The sequence below is a fragment of the Lactuca saligna genome, chromosome 3, assembly GCF_052625555.1.
Source record: "Lactuca saligna cultivar CGN05327 chromosome 3, ASM5262555v1, whole genome shotgun sequence".
Taxonomy (NCBI): Eukaryota; Viridiplantae; Streptophyta; class Magnoliopsida; order Asterales; family Asteraceae; genus Lactuca; species Lactuca saligna.
Window position 1 is genome coordinate 232,479,304 of NC_136419.1, and position 22,405 is coordinate 232,501,708.

Consider the following 22,405-nt stretch of genomic DNA (forward strand, 5'->3'; position numbering starts at 1 on the left):
CTTAGAATCTGTGAAAATTTTGCCTTACCCCTATTCTGTGTGAATTTGGAATTAAGGTCACTTATTCGAAGGTCTATCTTGTTTAGATTACATATAACTGGTATGCACTTCACAAATAGCGATGTAACTAATGAAGATTTTGATGGGTTTTTGTCATAAGACATCCTATGTGCTCATACAAACCCTAATGCTTGGATCTAGGTTTCTCTATTGTACATGCAAGTTATCCAAGACTATAAACCCTAATTCTAGCATTAAAATAATCATATTAGCCATAAGAATAAGTTTATAATGTTACCTTGATTGTATGTAGCAATAACAATCCCAATTCCTCCTTGAATTAACTTTGGATAGCTTAGAGTCACAAGTGTCACTCCTCTAATGGCTTACAAACACCAAGAGCAAATGGAGAAGGTATAAAGAGAGAGGAGAGAGGTAGGAATTCGTCCTTAGGACTTCTTGGGAAGGCTTAGTGTTGAAGATTAATGTGTTGCGTCTTGGGCCCTTTTGTTTTACAACCGGATTGGGCTTGTCAATCCATGTTTATCTAGATTAGCCCTTTTTCTTTGATAAACGGTTAGGGTTTTATTATAAATATATGCATGCATGTATGCGTATGTAGAGGTGTTGTCTTCATTCTCATTGATTATTGTAAACCCTAAAATCCTCTACAGTTGATGTTCTTTATCGAGCTCTTCTGAGGATTGTTTATTAATCTTTTGACACCTTTTGATCCATTTGCTTGTTCTTATTGTTTATCTGGTTATTTCTCTACCTGTTTCATAGATCTAATCGATCTTCAAGTTTATTTTTAAACTTATCAATTGGTATCAGAGCAGGAGGCTGTGTAATCGATACACTTCTTTTCTGTGAAAAAGCTTCGGTTAGGGTTATTCCGCATTCATTGATATTTATTGAGCCATCATCTCATAATTGACGTATCTCGATATTTATTGTTTTTGCCCTAATTCGATATATTACAAGTCTGATCTTTGAACAGGTTATTCGATCAATTATGGACGAGTCGCAATCCAATCCCATCAATATTTCAAACAGCATTGGATCAACAACGAAGATTCCCATCCGGTACACCCATGATTATGAAGTCTGGGCGAATCACTTTGAAGATTATGTCATAGGATTTGAGGATAATGGATACCTCATCTGGGAAGCAATCATCTCTGGACCTTTTTCTCATTCAGCAACTTCAAGGATTATTAAAACTCAAAAGGAGAATAACGATCTTCTGAAAGATGTTAAAGATGTAGCGCAAGACGAAAAAGTTAAATTTCAGTGCAATATCAAAGCGTTAAGATTGATCAGATTTTCTCTTCAATCCGATACTTTTAGGCTGGTAAGTTCATGCACGACTGCAAAAGAGATATGGGATAGGCTACGTGAACTGTACTCTACAGACGAAGATCTTGAACACTCCATTCAAACCTTACTCTTGTCTGAGTTTGGTGAGTTCAAGCAAGGAGCAGAAGAAATACTGACTCAAACGTTCGATCGCTTCAATCATCTTCTTAGCAAGATGATCAAACATGACATCGAAAGGAAGCTCATTGAACAGAACGTTACGTTTTTGAACGGACTCAGATCTGAGTGGAGAGCAGTCGTGTCCACAGTTAAAGCGCACGAGCAATTCAAATCCTATTCTTTGGCAAAACTGGTGGGCATCCTAAAATCTCAAGAAAAGATCGTATTACAGGAGAAAAATGTGGTTTCAGGTCTTGGTTCATTGGCCCTCCTGTCGAAAAGCAAAGCGGTGATAGAGGACGAAGATCTCAACTTGGATGATTATGATCTCATGTCTGAGGACTATGCTATGATGGTGTCAAACCCCAAGAGATTCATCAAGAAGAGATTCCCCACTAACAGGAACCGAAACTGGCAAGGGAGTTATAGCTCTGAAAAGGTCAAAGATGAACCGAAGGCTGCAGAGTCAAAGAAGGAACCGAAGGCTGAAGGAGATTCTGGAGTGAGCTGCTTTTATTGTGGAGGAAAGAACCACTATGCAAAAGATTGAATCCTCAAAAAGATGGCAGAAAAGGATGAGGAAAATGATGAAGAAGCCGTGTTGATGAAAAAGCTTGATGAATTAAGGATGAAGAAATCTACTGCTAACCCTCCTATGAATGCTTTAATTTTGCAGGGTTCGGTAGCTGATGATGAGTTCGGTGGCGTGGAGGTCTGGTCAACCGACTCCGAAGATGATGAAGTGAGGAAGCCTTCACATGGAAAGGCTTATGTAGCGAAAGAAGAGAGCAGTGGAGGAAGATGCTTGATGGTGTCCGACGTATCTCAGATGAGGGGATACAACACTGATGGTGGGAATGATGACAAAAAGGAACAACAAAATCTGTGCTTTACTGCCAAACCACTCAGCGTGCAGTTCAACGAACTTGATGAACTGATCAAGAAGGTACAATCAGTTTTTGTCGCATTTAAAGTCCCACAATGCTCATATGAAAAGGAATTAAAAAGTGTTAATTCAAGAATCTCTTATCTAGATAGTAGTTTAACTCAAACTCGGGTCACCAATTCTAACCTAACTGACCAATTAAGCAGGGTGTCTTCGAAGAGTGAGGAACGGCAGATGTGGATCGAACTGAAGGAGTTGGAGTTAATCAAAATAAAAGATGAAAACATTTATTTGCAAAGAGACAATTTAAAGATTTTGAAACAGCGAAATGTTTTTTGTTTGATTGCCAAACGTCTTTATACAAATATTACTCAGCTTCATTTGAATTGTGAAATAGGGAAAAAGATTCATTGCATGATTTTACCCTTCCTTGAGTTTAAGGAAGATGAAATTGATGCTGAAGCATATAATTGTGAGAGTGTTATTTCGTCTGAGGATGTTAATCCAACATATCTGTATGGACTGGACAAAATAGAATCTTTCATTAAATCCAAGGACCACAAGAACATGCTCAAAAACCTTTTGGATGAAAATGATAAACTGAAGCTAAGAACCGAAACCATACAAAAATTTGACTCATTGAATGTCAACTTAAGCTCAGAAAATAAAATTGATGTTGAAAATGCATCTGAGCTTAATGAGGATGATAATATGAGTGAAATTTCTATAGAGGACACGGTTGGTTGTTCGGAATTTGTCAAGAACGAACCCGAGAACCACAAAAATCTCATTTCAGAAAACTCTGTAGAGTTTGCTCGGATGTCCCAACAAAAGTCCCCGATCCTTGTAGAGAAGGCAGTCGTATACCAAAAAGTTAGAACCACTCCAAATCAGGTGTACAAGGTCACAGGTGTAACCGAACATCAAACTGCTGAACTCACAGCTATTGTGAACGAAGACAATGCTGATGGTTGTGACGAGTTCTTCTGGTCAGCTCCCATTGACAATGCTGATGAAACGGTAGGTCTGTCTGAAAGGACTTCATGGAAAAGCAAAGGCAGATACGTACCAGAACCTTTGAATAAACCTGATAGCTTCAACGTGGCAAGTCCCAGTGGAACAAAAGATGTCCCTCAAGAGAAAGAAATTCCTGCAGAAGAAGTCACATCCCCAAGTGAAACCTCATCAGTTCAGAGTGGATCAGCCAACGAAAACCAAAAACATAAAGCTAACATCCATCATCAACCAAAGCAGATGAGAAATCAAAAACGAGAAAGGAATCAGAGATACATGAAGAATCTCTCAGAAAGAAAACAATTTTGGCAATCGCAAAATGCCTATTTCTCACATCAAGACAGGAATTTAAAACCAGAGAAAAATCCTGTTGGATCGACGGAGAGCAATAACAACCGAAAGCAGAGGTTTGGTTCTGAGCAAAACGACAACCGAAAGCAGAGGTTCGGTTCAGAGCACAATGACAACCGAAAGAAGAGGTTCGGTTTAGAGTATAACAACAACCGAAAGTATAGGTTCGGTTCAGAAAATGATTTCAACCAAAAGCACAGGTTTGGTTCGGAAATCAAAAGAGATCAAAACTCTAGGGTTGGTCCTACTGTTAATCAAAAGCAAAAGAGTCACCTAGAATCTTCAACCAAGAAGTCATACCAATCTGAGCTATCTCATTCTAACTCTTCTAACTCTTCAAAATCTTCTGTCTCTTCTTGTCCTAAATTCCACTCTGTTCCTTCTCAAAAATCCCAGTCATCAGCTGAACAAAAAGGAAAACAGAAGGTTTCAGATGTTGAACCAGAATCAATATCAAAAACATCAAATCCAAATAAAATCAAAGTTTTCATCATCAAAAGGAAAGATGAAACAACACTAATAAAAAGAACATATTTAGTTGACATCTCTCTTACTATTCCTATTCCTGTAAAAAGCTCACGTGGACCCAAGAAGCTCTGGGTTCCTAAATCTGCTTAATTTTTGCAGGTTATCAGTGACGAGCAGTTTGAAGAAGAATGGTACATTGATAGTGGCTGCTCGCGTCACATGACAGGAAGGAAGGAAGAGCTAAGGGAATTCAGATCTCTTTCAAATGGTGGAAATGTAAAATTTGGGAACAACTCCTTCGGCACCATAAAAGGCTATGGAATGATTACAAATGGTGATTTCACAATAAGGAAGGTTGCATATGTGGAAGGATTGCAACATAACCTCATCAGTGTATCTCAACTTGTTGGAGGTACCGGTATTCAAATCTCATTCGACGATGAGGGTTCTGAGATAATTGAGAAGAAGACGAAAAGAGTTATTCTCAAGTCGGAGCGTAAAGGCGAAATGTTTCCTTTAAATCTCAAACTCATCAAAGGAAACCCAGCCATCTGCTTGTTATCCAAAGCACAATCTAACGAAAGCTGGCTACACACCTCAACAGAACGGAATTGTCGAAAGACGAAACCGATCCCTATGTGAAGCTACCCGAACCATGCTAAGTTTTGCTTCCTTACCTTTATATTTTTGGGCTGATGCTATTTCTGCTGCTTGTTTTACACAGAACAGGTCGTATCTTAACAAGCGCTTCACTCTCACTCCTTATGAGATCATCAACAACAGGAAGCCAAATGTGAAGTTTTTCCATGTGTTTGGTTCCAGGTGTTTCATTTTCAATTCTAAAGAACACCGCAACAAGTTTGATGTAAAAGCTGAAGAAGGGATATTTCTGGGCTATTCTCTTACTTCCAAAGCATACAGGGTGTTAAACAAGCGTTCAAGGAAAATAGAAGAAACTTACTACGTGACTTTTGATGATAGCTATTTCAAAAAGCTAAAGGCCAACGAAGACACAGCTGGAGAAATCTTTCTTCAAACTGGCCAAGTCACAACCTCGATCGCTAATCTATTCGAGAACTTCATGGAGCTTTTTGATGAACCAGAGAAGGCCACTCTTTCTGAAGCCAGTGCAGCAGACAATAGGGTAGATCACTTGAAGCAACTTGTTGACGATGATGCAAGAAGAATGAATGAAGAAGAATCAGGTTCAAAAGACCCTCCCTAACACAATGCGTTCGTCGATGGGGAGTATCCACCATTAGTCGAGGGGGAGGATCCACCATCATCATCCCAGCCGAGCTCACAAGTTGAGGGGGAGCTAAGGTCTCAAACTCCAACCGAAAGCACCTCGCCAACCGAAAGTGCCTCACCAACCGAAAGTGCCTCACCAACCAAAGGTGCATCAACGCCCGAAAGCTCAGCACCACAAGAAACCACTGTAGCTAAAAATTCTCAAGACATTCCTGTAAGATCATTTGTCGAGAGGGAGCATGCTGATATGTCATCCGACTTCGACAGTTTGTCCGAACCAAAAGAAATGATAAATGCTGAATTAGATCCATCTTTTGATCCAAACTACCCTCCTCTCACCAAATAGACCAGAGATCATCCTGTCTCTCAAGTTGTTGGTAATGTATCAGATACAGTTCTGACTCGATCACAACTCAAGGCAAAACAAACTTCCTTGTTCTCTAAAGTCGAATTCTGCATATTTAACTCATTCGTATCAAAAGTTGAACCAAAGACAGTTAACACTGCTCTTGATCATTCCGATTGGGTTCAAGCTATGCAAGACGAACTGAATGAATTTGAAAGGAACAAAGTTTGGCGTCTTATTCCAACTCCTCCAGATGCCTCGGTTGTTGGTCTCAAATGGGTCTTTAGGAACAAACTTGACAAGGAAGGGAACGTTATCAGAAACAAAGCACGTCTGGTCGTAAAAGGATACTGTCAGGAGGAAGGCATTGACTATGAAGAGACTTTCGCTCCTGTAGCTAGGCTGGAATCAGTGAGAATATTTCTTGCCTATGCTGCTCACAAAAACTTTGAGGTCTTTCAAATGGACGTCAAGTGTGCATTTCTCAATGGCGAACTCGAAGAAACTGTGTATGTGGAGCAACCTCCTGGATTCGTGAATGAAAAGTATCCCGATTATTGTTACATTTTGGATAAAGCCTTGTATGGTCTGAAACAAGCACTGAGAGCCTGGTATGAAACGCTGACTAAATTTTTAAAGATGTCCAAATTCAAACAAGGTTCGGTTGACCCAACCTTCTTTCGCACAAAGGACGGTAACCACCTCATGATCGTTCAAATTTATGTCGATGATATCATCTTTGGCTCAACGAATCCTAGCCTAACAGTTGAATTCAGAAAGCTGATGGAGACTAAATTTGAAATGAGCTCGATGGGTCCCATTAACTTTTTCCTTGGTTTAAATATTAGACAGGGACCTTAAGGCATCTTTATCAACCAGGAAGCTTACACAAAGACTCTCTTAGCAAAATTTGGCATGATGGGAGATTCAAAGGTCAAAGTCCCAATGGCGTTCGACACTAAGCTCACTCCATCCCTGGATAAACTGGCTGTTGATCTTACGCTTTATCGTCAAATGATAGGCTCTCTAATGTATCTTACTGCTAGCAGGCCTGACATAATGTTTTCTGTTTGTTACTGTGCTCGGCAAATCCACGGGAGCCTCACATCCTTGCAGTGAAGAACATATTACGTTATCTCAAGAGAACTACCTCTTTAGGTTTGTGGTACCCTTCTAACTCAGGCTTCTTCGTTCAAGCCTACTCAGATGCAGACCTTGGTGGTTGTGGTCTCGACAGGAAAAGCACCACTGGCGGCTGCCAATTCCTCGATGGGAAGTTGGTTAGCTGGCAGTCAAAGAAACAAACGTGAGTGTCTTTGTCTACTGCTGAAGCAGAATACATTGCCGCTGCTTCCTGTACCGCTCAAGTGATTTGGATCCAGAGTCAACTCCGAGACTATGGACTCAATATGAAAAAGATCCCACTATATTGTGACTCTGAAAGTGCAATTAGGATTTGTCATAACCCAATGCAACACTCCAAGACCAAGCACATATCACTGAGGTATCACTTCATCAAAGATCACGTGGAAGATGGAAACGTTGAAGTACACTTTGTTCGAACCACTGATCAGTTGGCCGATATCTTTACCAAAGCACTTCCTGAAGCGACTTTCAACAAAATTCTACAAGGCTTAGGTATGATGGTAGGAGAGTCGGTCCCGAATCCTCAAATCTCTAACTAAGAATCAGGAACCGAAGCAGGCAGACCGCTCGGTCTCTCTCTGCTCTGGAGATTTAATGGAACCGAAATAGACAGACTGCTCGGTTCCTCTCTGTTCTGAAATTTTAATGTCACAGAAATACACAGATCGCTCGGTCTATCTCTGCTTCATCATTTTTTTTTCTGTTGTACATTTTTTTCTTTCTGTTTTTATTTCTTATTCAGAAAAATTTCAAAATCACAAAAACATTTTATCTTTCTGTTTTTATTTCTTTTTCAGAAATATTTCAAAATCACAAAAACATTTTATCTTTCTCTTTTAAAAAAATCTTAAAATACAAAAATATTTTCATTTTTGTTTTTATTCAGTTTCTTACTTATTTCCCCTACTCGCTAGTTCTGGTTGGTGTAAGCTTTGCACAGGTAAATACAAGTATCATCTTCGATAGTGTTCAACCAGGTATGTTTCATTTTTTCTCTCAGACTAGTTAGAAGTCCCTAGAAGCATGCTGATGTATGTTGTCACAAGCCTCTATGATCTTGAGTAAGCCTTAATGATTCGATCAATACCTATCGTTTCTTACCAATCAGGCTATTTTCCAACACTCGGTCTAGAGCTACCTTACTCTTCTCATTTGAGACATGAGTTGCTCTGCTTTGTCACACTTCTGTAGCAGAAGGTACATTCGGTTTCTTAACCACCTCCTAAAATTCTACATTTACCTTCGATCCCCTAAAGTAACCCTTGATGCTTGTGGTCTCTACCACTGAAGTTTATGGTTACACAACATCTGTGTTTATGATCTTGGATTCGATTACCACGTTCTAAGTGAAACCCAAAATCCAATACCTAAAAAGAATTGACGGTGAGTGATATACTCAAGTTGTAACTTGGAAATCTCATTTTGTTTTGCGTGATCTTTTATGAAATCGTCTATACCTCAGACATTTCTTCCCCAAGAGGTCCAGTTTATTTTTTTTTTGAGATTTCTGTTTCTCCCATGCTTGTCACAAAATAATTCCCACCTACCTGTTCAACAGATCATCTCGGTCTCACAGGTACCTCTGCCAATACTCAGTTTTATGTTGAGACTTGATGTTCGGTTAGAGGACAGCCACCCAACAGCCTATGATCAAAAGATGCCTTTCATTGTTTATTGACAGACAATTGATCGTATTTCTCGGGAAACCACACAAGCACTTCAAGTCTCTCTTGGCTTTGAAGGAAGTGATTCTTGCCCGGAATCCTCCGCCTTATGTCTTCTTCATAGACATCACTCACATCTCACACACCTTTGATTTATTTCTTTATCTTTCACACTCTTATGCACGAAAATTAATTTTTCCAACATTCTTATTGTTGTTTGGTATGTGGTTTTGAGTTTCAGATGTAACCAAACAAGGGCACAAGGAATTTCAAACGGTACAAAAATATGATTTGGGCGCGTGCAGTTGATTCGTTTCACACCCACGTGTGCTGATGTTTTCCTGGGATACACCATAACATCCAATCGCGCTTTTTCAGGCGACGTTTTCGTTCCATAATCATCACGATTTTATCTCTCCAGTGAACGGTATAAATAGGGGTGATCGTGTTCCTTGTCATTTACCACACACGTATCTTCTCTCTCTGAAAAAGTTTCCACTGTTCATCTTCTTCTTCGATTCAACAATGGCGACTTCTTCTTCTGTGCACGATCAAACTGCATCTTCATCTTTGCTTTCCATCAAGCCTAATCAGAATATGATTATCGAGATGACTCCTTTTTTGTATGATGCGCACATGCTCCATGTGGTGGAATGTCTGAAATATTCCCCATTGTTGTTGGCTCTCACGCAGGTGGAAGCGGTTCCGATGTCCCTGCTTTCTCAAGTTTATACATTAGCAAGCTATGATAAACACAAAGATCGTATCTACTTCACCATCCATGACAAGAAAACCTCCATCTCCAAAACCAAGTTTTGTTCTCTTTTAGGGCTTGCTGTCGATTCATCCGTCATCTCACCAGATTTTGTCTCGACTGCCCAGCTTTTCTCGATGATGACGAGATGGGTTATACTGATGTACTTACGACGATCGCAAAGGTCAAGAAGTCCTGTCTCCCCTCGCAGTGGAATGGCTTGCTTACCCTGTTAATCAAGGGTTTAGCGGAACGTTGTGGTGGTTCTGATACCACGAGCAAAGGATTTCTCACCATTCTCTATGGTCTTTACAACGGCATCAACTTAGATTATGGCTCCATAATCTGGTCTCAAGTCGTTCAGAGCCTTAACACCACAACCCGGTACTCTGAGATCTCCTGCGGACGTTTCTGGACGCTCATCACAAAGAAAGCCATGGATTCTCTGGAAATCCCCGTGATGAAGGATGCTCTTCTGGCTTCAATAGCTTCTTTCCATACTAAGAAGATTATTGTCTCCGACCTGAGTAAGTTTCTACATTATGGATTAATTCCTGAATCCATGTACAGGTGTGTCACGCCTCATAGCAAGGTCATGGCCGATTACAGCACCAGAACTCCTTTGCCTCCAAGGGTTCTGACTGCCGAACAGAAGGTTGCCTTGGAAGCCCTAGATCAACCCACAAACTGTGGCAAGCGGGCTGCTAAAAAGGAAAAAGAGGAGAAGAAGGAAACAGAACCGAAAAAGGAGAGAAAGCCGAGATCCTCTAAGAGAAAACCTGATGTAGAAGAACCCTCTCAGTCCAAATCCAAGAAGATTAAGAAGATGGCTAAACGGGCCAAAGGATCCTCTTCTCCTGGATCTGCTCCAAATGAAACATCAGACGCAGAGGCTACCGCTCCTCATGCTTCACCAAAAGAGCCAACTCCTGCTCAGTCTCCTCAAAAACCATCCTCTCCTACAGATACTAATATTCCCTCTCCACCAGTATCTCTCAAAGTTACAAAACTACCCACTCCTCCACCTTCTCCTAAAATTCCTACCCCACCCCCATCACCGAAACAGCAGGTTTCACTTTCTGTTCCTATCATCATCACTCCCACTACAACAGAACCAACCTCTTTACCCACCTCAACCATTCCTTCCTCTGTCACTATCCCTACATCTTTGATCCCCACTCCCATCTTCACCGAATCCGTTACTACCACCTCTTCCCAACCACCAGTAACAGTCAATGTATCTGATACAGGGGCTACTACTATGGTTGAAACACCTGTCATTCACATCCCACCATCACCTTCTCCATCCTCAACCTCTGGTGCTACTTTGGGTGGTGACGATGCAGAGTATGATTCTCTTTATTATAGCCCATACCGGATTTCCACTGACACTGATGCAGATACCCCCATTACCAGTCAGCAGCTTCAAGAAATTCATGAAAAACTCGATAGTTTGTTGGCTGATAATAAAGCCTATGGGGGTGTGGTGCTGAAAGCCTTTATCGAGTCTGCAATCAAGACGTATACTGATGCTCTGGATCGCTCCACTGATGCTATTGACAAATCAGCTGCTTCGTGCTCCAAAGCCACAAAGGAAGTCTCTGAGGTTGTACACACAACTCAGATTTTTCTCGATTCTCTCAAAGCACTTGCTGATGCTAATGCGGCCAAGTATCAAACGTCTGTGGACTCCTTTTCGGCTACCCTTCAGGGTGAAACCTCCAAGTTCGAGGCTCTGCGTGCTGACCTCAAAACTGAATCCACCTCTTTTCTTCAATCTTTGGATTCACGTTTTGCTTCTCTAGCAGCAGAGAGTACTTTAAAAGAGGATCTTGTCAAGCATCAGACAACTATTGAACTTCAGAAGATACAACTGGCCCAGGCACAACAAGAAATCTCTTTACTGAAAACTCAGCGGGCTGTTCTTCAAGGTTGTGTTGGTGATGTCAAGAACATGTTGACTAATGTCCTCGAAACTCATGATCCCTTTCTTACCCTTACCATCCGACAGCATCTCCAGGCCAAACTCCTTCCTGCGATTACTATTCTGAGCGAGATGAAGGGTGTCTCGGAGAAGCTTGTTCTTCCGAGACAAGGGGGAGAGGAGAGTATAACAAAGACAGACCCAAAGGTTAATTTAGCTTCGGGTTCTGGAAAGCAATTACTTGTTGAGAGCGAGTCAAATACTGATGAAACTATTGCTGAAGCTCTTCAACGAAAGAAAAGAGATAAAGAGCTGAATGAGACTCTGAAAATCACTCGAGAGGAAGAGGCCAAAGAAAGAAGAATCAAGGAGGATGAGGATGCCTTAAAGGCTAAGAAGACTCTGTTCCCAGAATGGGACAGAGACACACTCATTAATCAAGCGATTGAGTTTCCCTCCGTGTATTGGTTGGAACCGATTGCATCTTTTGAGTGTGAGAATACCAAAGACTCGCAGTTTGACATGCCGATCACACGAAAGGCTTTTACATTTCATTGCTTCGATGTCACTGCTGATGTCCCTCATCCAAACTTAAAGGTTGACAAAGAATTGATAGATTTTTATTTGAAGTATGGTCAACCACAGTACTTGACATGGAGTGCACAGAAGATTGTAAAGGTCAAGGTACTGAAACCAACACAGCTGGGAAATTTGTGAACGTTAACTTCAAAGTCAACAGAGGAACGGCCAACACAGAACATTTTATTTCTCTGGCAGATCTTCCCAGTCTGAATCCTCATGATTGGATTCTGCTATACAACATTCTTCTCTCAAATCAAAGAGAGTATGAACCGATTCTGAAACATCTCAAAAGAATGTTGGCTTCCTATATCCATGAGCTTACCACTATGGATCAGGAAATAGCAAAAATAATGAACAAGAAACCGACCGTCAAGCCTACTTCCAAGACAGGAGATGTGCACAAAATGAAGTTAGGGCAAATTGACTCTTCAAATCTGACGGTCATGTTCACAAGGGGCGATAAGCACAAGTTTCTATTTGCTTTGGTAGACAAGCATCTGTTTTCAACAGATTGCCTGGAGCATATCATAAACATCATTCACCGATGCAAGCAGAACTCTACAGCAGACAAGAAGAATTTTACAGATATGCTTCGGTGGTATATCACTTTCAGGCATCACATTCTGGCCATTATACCGAGGATATTTGAAACGGTGAAGAAACCATCTGCTGTTAAAAGGGAATGAAGCCTCTGTTCCAAAGACGCAAAGGGGGAGATTGTTGAAGATTAATGTGTTGCGTCTTGGGCCCTTTTGTTTTACAACCGGATTGGGCTTGTCAATCCATGTTTATCTAGATTAGCCCTTTTTCTTTGATAAACGGTTAGAGTTTTATTATAAATATATGCATGCATGTATGCGTATGTAGAGGTGTTGTCGTCATTCTCATTGATTATTGTAAACCCTAAAATCCTATACAGTTGATGTTCTTTATCGAGCTCTTCTGAGGATTGTTTATTAATCTTTCGACACCTTTTGATCCATTTGCTTGTTCTTATTGTTTATCTGGTTATTTCTCTACCTGTTTCATAGATCTAATCGATCTTCAAGTTTATTTTTAAACTTATCACTTAGACGAATTCATGAGCCTTAGGGGGTTTATATAGGTGTAAAGATTAGGGTTTTAGTCCTTATCCTTATCTAGTTGCTTGCCCACCAAGTAACCATAAGATAAGTCTTAGGAACCCTTATCCTAGTCGAATTCTAAGGCATTATCTCCTTAAATTCGTTCACCCTATATTTAAGATAATCCTTACCTTATTTTGTAACTATCACATAATTACAAATCAGCCCCTCTAGTTTAATTAATTACACTTGATCACAAAATTAATTCCTAATTAATTATTGACCAATATTAATTAAACAAATATGATTTCTCCTTTAATATATTATTCTTATAACATATTAATAAATCATAATAACCTTTCTCTCTTTATTTATTTCTCCAATCAAGTTGCTTTAGTGAAGGCAACCCAAAAGGACCATGCACCATCGGGTCAAGAACATACCAAAATAGTTATGGACTTAGACACTAATCCAATAGTCTCCCACTTGGATAAGTCTAATAACTATTATGTGTATGACTTCAGATCCTGATCTGCAATCGTAACTTTCCAAAGCTGCTGTCAACTCTGATCCTATCAGATACGCGTGTCCTTAGATGAGGGATCATATATTCCTCCATTCTAGATATCATATGAGATCTGATTTCTAATCATTCTCTTTGTACTACTTCTCGATTTCTGATTTATGACACCAGAATAATTGAACAAATCAAATTAGCCCTAGCCCGGCCGAGCATTTACGTTTATCATCACTAAACCATCGAGGGGCCCAAAAGATATCGCTTTTATCCTACCTTGGATAAAAGGAACGGATAAACTTTGATACAATGCTTGCTTGCACTCACTAACCAAATCACACACAACAATATGTTTTATAACACCAAGCTACTAGTGTGTTTACATATTATCAATGTGCAACCGATTAGCAAGATACAACTCACACATCTCGGTTTCAAGAATATAAGATGTTATCGTCTCACCAATCACTCGTGATACAATTCATGGAGTGATCCAAGTGAACGTGGGTTTAATCCAATGCTCAAATTCATATTCATAAGCACTCATGAATGTTGCAGCAAACATTTGCTTATGTCTAATAGTCTTTTAGACAATCCACACACCAATTCACGATAGTCTTCATTCATATCTACTTCCAACATATGAACGACTGTGGCCCGTTTGAATAATTCGATTATTCTTAATAAACTCAATTATTCTTGAAGTCAAAACATGCAAAGTGAAACACAAGAATAATACTAATCCCATATGGCCTTAACCCTTTGAGTATAAATAAAACACCTTTTATTTATCACCATATCGATTACTCATTATTTGTCGTTTCGGGTAATCAACTTCTTACGTGAATTATTACACTTGTCCCATGCTCCTAGCATGCACACAATGTTTACCTATGGTTCTTACTTTGCGAAATAGATCACATTGAACACATTTCCAATCATTCTAATTCCACAACTCCAAATCCTTTTCCATAAGTGAAAGAATATCAAATTCTTGCTACTTATAAAATATGCTAGATTCTAACATTTTATGCAATGATCCTTTTGTAATGTCACCGCACCAAAGTCACAAAGACTATTGCCAATGATATTACAAAGTCTTCTATCGGATATTGTTACAAGACAATTCCTTAGATATGATGTCTCTCACTCAAAGTACATTCCTTTGAACATCCTTTTGCATAAAAGTTTCTAATCTAGTCATAGATTTTCAATATTTATTTCCTAATATGGACACGCCTCCATATTTTCAATATGACAACTCATTCTTAATAGAATCTTATCTATTCATAATAATGTCAATATGGTCCATCCAATACCATGCTTCCAACTACTCACAAGCAACCAATCCTCGTCGAACTTTTGATCGTCCTTTGATAGTTGTTTAATTATTTTGGTCAAAACCAATTCTAGTCCATTTTCCCTCTAAATGCTCTAGACATTCGGAAAATTTTAGAATGGTCAAACATTAAAGCATTTGCAATCGATCCTATACCCGAAGCGTATGGGACACGATGCACAATGTTTCATTTGCTATGTTCTCAAAATTCGAATTGTGAAAAGGAATTCCGTAATCATAATCAAAATTTTAAGAACACACTATGTACATTTGACTAAATTTATTAACATTTCTCAACCTAAGCCTTTAGATTTGAAATGAAGCATAATATTCTCTCCCTTAATTATAGCAAAACAACTTTACAACCCTTACGACTTTGCAAGGTATAACTCTTGTTTTTCTATAATTAATATTGCCAACTTGCAATACTTTCCATAATAATCATACAATCATAACTTTTATGCTCCCACTATCATGATGATTACTATAAAACATAACACTTATGCTCCCACTAGCTTCGACATGTATTCACAAACATCTTAACTTTCAGAAAACAATACCTATTGAATTTCTTAAGTCCATGTTTCTAATACTTAATGCTTTGATAATCTTTTCTCAAGGCCTCTTAAGCTTATACACCTTTGCTTTAGATAGTTCATATGTGTGTCTAAACTATTAAGACTAATTGCCAAACTTCACAATTCAAATCATGGAAAGGGATACCGTAACCATAATTGAATTCGAGAATGCAACTTTACAATAACTATCTTCTTAAAATCTTTCTTAGTGAAAGAATTTCCTCACAATCATTTTCGTGAAGGAGGAAATCTTATGACACTTAGATTTTAATGGTGTATATGTTCCTATCCATGTGAATTTGTTAAAACCAGAGTTTACGACAAATTCAAACTCATATGGACCGAACTTTCTTAATCTAGATTTCTTGCCTTATGGTAGCATAGCTGCCCACCACGTCTTCCAAGTAGTTAAGCAGCTCACCTTTTTCTATCAATGTACCTTCCATTGATTAAGGTGCTTTGCCTTTTATGCGTTCAAAATGAGAACTCATAGGACTCACATGCATAATTAACTCAATTGGAACATCACAGAATCAAAATATTGTCGACACAATAGGTTGTAAACCTCAACTCTTGTGCTACTGATGATCGATAAGGTTTATTTGATTTGTTCTTGAAACCTTTCCAGACCATTAAGACTCCCACTGACTCCTTGACATATAAGATTCTTTTGTCAATAAACATTTCTTGACAAACAAATATTCAAGAGTTAGTGTAGTTTTTATCAAAACACTTCATAAATTGGTCCTAGTCGGTCTTTGTCTTATTCAAGACATCACAACTTTTCACATTTGATGAATGTTATAAACCTTTAATACTTTTCACTCATTGTCACAATCTTAACTCTAAGACTTGTTATTGGAACGAAGTATAATGGACTTCTTGATTTAACCATTTCTTCAATCCTTGATTCCTCTTCTTAAACATTCAATTGTACTAAGACTCACTTAGAGGATCAATTAAGATATGGTTCTTAATCATTAAGACCTATCATAAAGCGTAAAAGCTACTCTCCCTTCTTCTTAGAATGGAGAAAATTTTATTTTTCTGCCTACTTGATTCTTTTTATTCGTTCTACTATTGATCTAAACCCTTTAATCAATTCAGAATTACACTTAATCTTGTAAGTATAATCATATTTACTAAACCTTTAGTAAATCAAGACGAATATCTTTGTTACTCTTATGGTGAACTTGATCAACACACAACTTTGTGTACTCGATCTCCTAGTCCTTCACTTGACACTTTGTCAACGAATTTGTCTAATTTCCAAATATGAAATTTCTCATTTATCATGAAACCAAGTTGCGTGATTCCAAATTTCAGTCCAATTGAAATTTGGGCGATGAGAAACTCTCCCTATTTGGTAAATTCTCGACATTTTCATAAATAACATAACTAAGAATCATATCCATTCGTTGTAGAAATATGTAAACATCAATTTTCATAACGATTTCATTTCAAGGAAGTAAACAAATAAATAAGTCAAACAAAATTTATTTTATTTATAAAAGCAGCGGAAAAACATTTGTCCTTACAATGCAAAATCTATTGAAAACTATGTAAAAGGAAAATTTCTATCATAACTATCTAAGCTCAAAATCCAATCTTCAAGTCCATGCGATCGAGATCCATCTCTTGTGATTAGATTCATCTTGCTCTCTTATCAAGCTTCCTTTCTTTTCACCGATCTTATCACATGTATTAAGAATCAATGAATAGGAACTTAACGGAGTTAGATAGTGAATTTTACCAGAAGCGTAGTCATACTTTTGACTTTCCCATCTCTTAGATCTCTTAGGTAAATAGGGCAACTTCGTCTCCAATGCCCTTTCTCTTGGTAATAAAAGCAAATTGACTCTTTTGGAACAACACATGGAACTACTTCAGACATCGCCTTTCTCTTATGATCAAACTTTTCGATCATTGCATGTCTTTCATTGCCATTGTCTATATCCATAGAGGTCTCGAAGGCAGATTCACCAATCAACTTTGCTTTTTCTATTGTGCCAAACCGTTGCTGATTCAGTAGCAATAAGCATATATGTGAGATCAATAATGGTCACATCGTGGTTCATCATATAGTACTCTCTTACGAACTCATTATACGTGTTAGGAAGTGACTAAAGAACCCAATCAACAGCCATCTCTTCACCGACAACGGATCCCATCATTCTTAACCTATCAATGTATGACTTCATCCCTAAGACGTGTGCACACACCGACTTTCCTTCTTTATGTTTACTTGCCAAAAGGGCTTGAGTGATATTGAACCTTTCAATTTTACAATCTTGTGGGTTAGGAAGAGTAATTGGAGGAGGAGGAGGAAGTGAAGCATGATTTCTTGTTCCTCGATCGAATCGTGGAATATCATCTTCATGTGGAATGCTTGTTCCACGGGATTTGGGAAGACCATAGTTGTCGAACTTTGACATCTACAAAACGGGAGAAACAAATTCAAGTTAGTTGATTGATTGATTGAGTCCTTAGTAAATCACCCAAATGAGATACTAAGGCTAGGACCCAACACAATACACTACAACCTAGAAAAGGGATGCTGTAATCTAGTTGCAGAATATTTGAAGGTAAGTGAATGGCGATTCACTAATTTCCACCATGAAAAACGAAAAAATAAATTTAAGTTTTAAATCTATGAAAACTCCTAGACCCTTTGAGATTCATTGAACATTTCAATGGCATGTTTAAATCTCGATATGCCCCTCTCGTTTGCGACTGGGATACCGAGGATCACAAAGCGGGTGTGAATAACCATGCAAAGTTACATGGTGCCCTCACATGTTACAGTCACCTATTCGATGTGCCGGTAAATCACACACGCTCCACCGAACTATGAAAAACATTGAGTCATCCTTTGCTACCTTTGCTTAGAACCATTTAGTGTGCCGGTAAACCACACACGCTCCACTAACGTCTTCGCAAGGGCATAAAGTGTAATTTCATGGAATTGCATCAATTCACTTTTGCCTAAGTAACTAAGATTGGGAATTTGAAAAACATTTAGTTACTTTGTATTTCATTATACTTATAATGGAAGGTTTCATCCTATCCTACCCGTTCAGCTAACGACCCTCCACTAGTCAAGAGTGCGGTGGGTAAGAGTGGATAACCATTCAATCGCCATTTTATAGGCAATTTCCTTTAACACCCCTTATAGACCAGCTTCGTGAATGAGGCCTACTAACGGTAAGACTGACTTTTACTCATATATATATATATATATATATATATATATATATATATATATATATATATATATATATATATATATATAATGTTAGACTTTTAATGTTATATATAGTATAGGATGCATTTTGCACTTTTAAAATATTAGGTGATCAAATTTAACTATTATACTTTTAATTCAATTAAATTGTAAACCTAAACTTTTATGGATTTATTAAACTTCTTTTAATTATACACATTAATTAATTAATAAAACCATAAGGGTGTGATTTGAACTTTTCAAAACATTACTAGGGTTTTAGAATTTAAATATATATCACAATTAAACAATTAATCAAAATTTAAATTCCAAAACTTGAGGGAAAGTTTTGAAACCTTTTTTCAAAACATTAGGGTTTTAACTATTTAAATTTCAAAACTTCAAAACTTTTGGGTTCAAATTTAAACTATAAAACCTAAAGGGGAAAATATGAAACTTTTCATAACAAGAAGGATCAAATAACAAATAATTCAAATTAACATTTAATCACATGATTATCCATATTTGATTTATTTAATGATTTCTTGCAAAACAATTTATCAATTTACTCAAAATAATTAATCAATTATCACATAAGGAAACAATTATCTTATTAATTGATAAATATCTTCAATTAGATCAAAATTATAGTCAAATATATCATATAATCGGATTAATATTGATCTAACATGATAAGGTAACTATCCATAAGCAAAAACAGCAAGAAAACCCGAGATACCCTCCATCTGACGAGTTGACTCGTCGAGTTAGGCTTGGACTCGTCGAGTCTGCATGGACTCGGCGAGTTCAGCTATGGACTCGGCGAGTCCAACCTCCAAAACACCAAAAACGAATTTTCCAGTTATACAATGCATCAATACAATTGAAACCAAGCTATTCTCTGATACAACTGATGGGTTTTGGTTATAAGACATCCTATGTGCTCATACAAACCCAATAGCTTGGATCTAGGTTTATCTATTGTACATGCAAGTTATCCAAGACTATAAACCCTAATTCTAGCATTCAAATAATCATATTAGCCATAAGAATAAGTGTATAATGTTACCTTGATTGTTATGTAGCAATAACAATCCCAATTCCTCCTTGAATTGACTTTGGATAGCTTAGAGTCACAAGTGTCACTCCTCTAATGGCTTACAAACACCAAGAGCAAATGGAGAAGGTATAAAGAGAGAGGAGAGAGGTAGGAATTCATCCTTAGGACTTCTTGGGAAGGATTAGATGAATTCATGAGCCTTAGGGGGTTTATATAGGTGTAAAGATTAGGGATTTAGTCCTTATCCTTATCTAGTTGCTTGCCCACCAAGTAACCATAAGATAAGTCTTAGAAACCCTTATCCTAGTCGAATTCTAAGGCATTATCTCCTTAAATTCATTCACCCTATATTTAAGATAATCCTTACCTTATTTTGTAACTATCACATAATTACAAATCAGCCCCTCTAGTTTAATTAATTACACTTGATCACAAAATTAATTCCTAATTAATTATTGACCAATATTAATTAAACAAATATGATTTCTCCTTTAATATATTATTCTTATAACATATTAATAAATCATAATAACCTTTCTCTCTTTATTTATTTCTCCAATCAAGTTGCTTTGGTGAAGGTACCCCAAAAGGACCATGCACCATCGGGTCAAGAACATACCAAAATAGTTATGGACTTAGATACTAATCCAACATATTTTCTAACTAATTATCTAGATAGTCCATCTAATAATTATTTTCTTACCCCAAATCTCGCGTAGATAACATGGTTGGACTCCATCCCCACAGCAACATATTCCTTCCAAACGAAGTTATTGCTGGATGGTTTGAAGAAGAGCTAGAAAATGATCATGCTATCCCTATGAATGATCACCATGATGAAGACCTTTCGAATGGTTCTAATTCTGAATCCGAGGTTGAAGATCTACCCCAGGCAGCTCCCGTTCAAATTCCTAACCCTCGTCCGGCTTTTCAAGGCCCGACGCCTCCATGGGTGGAATGCTTGGAAACATGGAGCCAAGGACAAGATCAGCCCATGCAATTTGATGGTGATCGAAACTTTTATGACCTGAGCAATGGGGGCTCGGCAGACAGAAGGTTGCCAATCCTGGTCCACAGAGTGGCCCGAAATGAGATTCAAGGCATGACAGCCCTACATCAGATCACTGAAGTTGCCGCCAGTGCGAGAATGCATACCCTCCGCACCATTTGTCTAGAAGATGCTCATGAGAGATCTGAGAGAAACCATGAAACCCTGCTACAGGCACTAGCTGAATCCTGAGCCGAAGTCATAGAACGCCGAGTACGACAGAGGGTGTACAAAAGACACCTACTCGATGTAGAACGTTAACTGGCTGAACTAAGAGTTCACCAGAGGGATTACCGTCGTCAGTAATAAATGTTTTACTTTATTTTCCTTGTTATAAAGGAATGTTTTTCTGTCTATGCCTGATGTGGCATTATCTATGAAATTATCTTGTACCGTAAGTACTTTAGTTAGGTCTTTATGCTGTCAAGAACTACCTTCTCTGTGGATATGATGTAAGACCTTTACAAGGTCATTTATCCAAATCTTTACATCATGAACATCAAAGATATTGATAGCCGGCTAACTTCTGTGTCATCCTTCATTCAAGTACTCATATCATACTTTCATTGGAGTCTATCTGAAACCTGCTTTAGTCAAGTCATTTGACTATAGTAATTTAACTCCAGAGACATTTCCAAGTCTCTTTTAGTGGATTGGATCTTGTTATTCACCAACCCACGATACCTCGGCTCGAACGTCAAACGTCTTGAGAGCATTCTACGAACTTACTTCTACTCATTACTAGGACTGCATCATAGGGATGTAGGTCAAACCTCCGCGATCATACTTCCATTTCGTACTAGGACTGCATCATAGGGATGTAGGTCAAACTTTCAAGAACATAGTCGTACTCTTTTCATGAACAATCTAAGTACATCAAGGGTCAACCAGAATCGCTCACAAAATCCTTATCTTTCGTGATACATAATCATGTCGTCATCCAAAAACAATCAGCCGAGCAACGAAACCTCCGCTTTTCCTATGGACGCTGCTACTTTACAAACCACAATTACAACTGCTGTGATGGCTGCCGTAACAGTTGTCCTTACACGCTATAGCGCTAACAACGCAAGCAATACTGATGAAGGGATTAAAGATTCCGATCGTAGTATCAATCCAGGAAGTCATCAAGCAGTAACAATCACAGGCTCGCAAAGCCGAAAAACAAAGAACAAGAAACGAAAGCGTCAAGCCCGGAAAGAACGCAAGAGATCCCAAAAGCTGGCCATACAACAGCAGCAAGTGGAAACCCTTGCCATTCCCATACCGAGCAGGCCATACAAGGGAAAACTCCCGAAGTGTGATAAGTGTAGTTTCCATCATCATGGGGCTTGCCATGAGATGCAATGTTGCAATTGCCTAAACATAGGGCACCATGCTCGTGGCTGTGGAGCACCGACACGACCCATCAGTCAAGTCCCTTTCATCGGGACTAACCCTACACACAAGATAAGTTATAACGCCAAACGATTTAAGAAGCAATTTTCAAAGTGGAGTAACGAGGAAGGCACTCGTGTCCACATAACACTAGCTAAACACCGAAATCCCGTCACCAAAGCTAGTACTAGCCAGTCATGCCACCAATGCGGGGAGATAGGGCACTTCAAGAAGGATTGCCCTATAACAAAGAACTCTGGTGCAGATGGAAAAATTCTCCGGATCACAGCTGCAGGAGAACCTGCTCCGGAACCCACGTTAATGTAATTCAGGC